This window comes from Dipodomys spectabilis, unplaced genomic scaffold, assembly GCF_019054845.1.
Source record: "Dipodomys spectabilis isolate Male_0828 unplaced genomic scaffold, ASM1905484v1 ptg000162l, whole genome shotgun sequence".
NCBI classification, from domain to species: domain Eukaryota; kingdom Metazoa; phylum Chordata; class Mammalia; order Rodentia; family Heteromyidae; genus Dipodomys; species Dipodomys spectabilis.
In genome coordinates, this window is record NW_024870839.1 from 2,964,045 (window position 1) to 2,966,810 (window position 2,766).

Genomic DNA, 2,766 nt, shown 5'->3' on the forward strand with positions numbered 1-2,766 from the left:
AGTCTAGGGATGGTCTGTAAAGGGCCAGTCTCTAAGGCTTTAGTAAGTCAGGGCTCAAGTTCCTGGGAGGCTCCACTTCCATGCCCATCTGAAGCAGACAGTTTTTTTCAATGCCAGAATGAGCCTGTCCTTAGTAATTCTAGGTCTTAAGCCTACTGGAAGAATAAAGAAAATATTTATCTAACCAACAGTATTTAAGGAAATTAATGAAAATACCCATGGCCAGTGAGAAGCACCTATTGCCCAGGAAAAAACAGGAAGTAGCCTGGAGGTGGGTGGGTGGGACTTACCTATCTCTGGTCACTGAGAAATCCGCTCCACACAGGGATGTGGGTGGAGCTGCGGTGCCTGAAGCATGTCAAGTCCCACAAGCTAAAGAAAGATAAAATAAGCCAATATTTCTACATACATTTTACAACGACATTTGAATTCTATTTGTTTTTATTTTTACTATGGAAACATTTTATTGACAGGTCAGAATTAAAGGAGTCACACACAGAAATAAAACAATGACAGAAATAAAACAATCATAAGACTTGGAGTGTAAAGCAGCAGTAGCTAGTACTCTTCACCCTCATCCTCCTGTCAGTGCTATCTGCTCCAACCTCCTCCTCATCCTCTAGGATAGCCATGTCCTCATGGGCCTCAGAAAAGTCTCCTTCCTCCATCCCCTTACCCACATACCAGTGGACAAAGGCACACTTGGCATACATCAGGTCAAACGTGGTTCAGGCGAGCTCAGACCTCAGCAATGGCCATCGTGTTGCTCAGCATGCACACAGCTTGCTGTACCTTAGTCAGGTCTACACCAGGAATGCCAACCTTGAAACCAGTGAGACACCAATCCACAAGCTGGATGGTATGCTTGGTCTTGATGGTGGCGATTGACATCCTTGGGAACTACATCACCACGGTACATCAGGCAGCAGGCCATGTATTTACCATGACGAGGGTCACATTTCACCATCTGGTTGGCTGGCTCAAAGCAAGCATTGGTGATCTCTGCTACAGAAAGCTGTTCATGGTAGGCTTTCTCAGCAGAGATGACAGAGGCATATGTGGCCAGGGGGAAGTGGATGCGGGGATAGGGCACCAGGTTGGTTTGGAATTCTGTCAGGTCAACATTCAGGGCCCCATCAAACCTCAGGGAAGCTGTGATGGAAGACACAATCTGGCTAATAAGGCAGTTCAGGTTAGTATAGGTTTCAGTATCGAGGTTTCTATGACAGATATCATAGATGGCCTCATTGTCCACCATGAAGGCACAATCAGAGTGCTCCAGGGTGGTGTGGATGGTGAGGATAGAGTTGTAGGGCTCAAACACAGCTGTGGACACCTGGGAGGGGTGGTAAATGGAGAACTTCAGCTTGGACTTCTTGCCATAGTCCACAGAGAGACGCTCCATCAGCAGGGAGGTGAAGCCATAGCCAGTTCCCCCACCAAAGTTGTGGAAGACCAGGAAGTCCTGAAGACCTGAGCACTGATCAGTCAGCTTCCGAATTCAGTCCAAGACAAGGTCAATGATCTCCTTGCTAATGGTGTAGTGACCACAGGCATAGTTATTGGCAGCATCTTGCTTGACTGTGATGAGCTGCTCAGGGTGGAAAAGTTGACAGTAGGTGCCAGTTCGAATTTCATCAATGGGCTCCATGTCTACAAACACTGCCCTGAGCACGTGCTTGTCAGTTCCTGTCTCACTGAAGAAGGTGTTGAAGGAATCATCTCCTCCCTCAGTGGTCTTATCGCTTGGCATCTGCCCATCAGGCTGGACGTAGTGTTCCAGGCAGTAGAGCTCCCAGCAGGCATTGCCAATCTGGACTTCAGCCTGGCCAACGTGGGTGGAGATACACTTATGCATGTTGGGGACCTGTGGATATCTGTGACGCGGGCAAAAACTGGGGAGGGGAGGGGCCAGTGACAAGGATCTCCCAGTAAGAGACTACCAAGGAGTCCTGGGGAGAAGCCGGGCGCTGGTGGCTCACACCTGTAATCCTAGCTACTCAGGAGGCTGAGGATCGTGGTTCAAAGCCAGCCTGGGCAGGAAAGTCCATGAAACTCTTATCTCCAATAAACCACCAGAGATGTGGAAGTGGTGCTGTACCTCAAGTGGTAGAGCGCTAGCCTTGAGCTGAAGACTTGAGAGGCAGTGTCCAGGCCCAGAGTTTAAGCCCCGCGACCGACAAAAAAACAAACAAACAAAAAACAGAATCTTGAATTCTATTTAAAATAAGGTTGGAGCACAAGGCAATCTCCATATTCTATGTTGAGGAGAGAGTATGGTGCAGGGGTGAGGTGCACAATCGGAGAGTGGGAATTCTGGGGGTGAAGTTCTAGCTCACTTCCTTTGTGTGGGTTTGGGTCTCTGAGTTCTCAGTAATAATGGTGCCTGCATTGTGGGGTTTGTGAGTGTGAAATGGGAGAGCACACAGAAGCCAGTCCATGATGAACACCAGATAAGTTTATTGTTGTTTTGTTGTTGTGTGTGCATGTGTGCATCCCTCTGAGTGTGTGTGTGTGTGTGTATGTGTGTGTGTGCCAGCATTAGGCCTTGTGCTCTTGCTTAGTTTTTGTGCTCAAGGCTGGTTGTCTACCACTTGAGCCATACCCTCACTTTCTGCATTTTGCTGATTAGTTGGCAATAACAGTCTCTTGGGTTTGTCCGCTGAATTGGTTTCAAACCTTGATCCTCAGTATTCAGCCTCCTAAGTAACTAGGATTACAGGTATGGAGCCTTGTCTCCTACTTTAAAAACTGAGATGAAGTAGT

The 2,766-nt window shown here is 47.8% G+C and overlaps 1 pseudogene; it reads right to left on the minus strand.

Annotated features, from left to right (window-relative positions):
• Positions 1-558: 558 nt before the first annotated feature.
• Positions 559-1,905, minus strand: LOC122119066 (annotated as a pseudogene).
• Between the last annotated feature and the right edge of the window lie 861 nt (positions 1,906-2,766).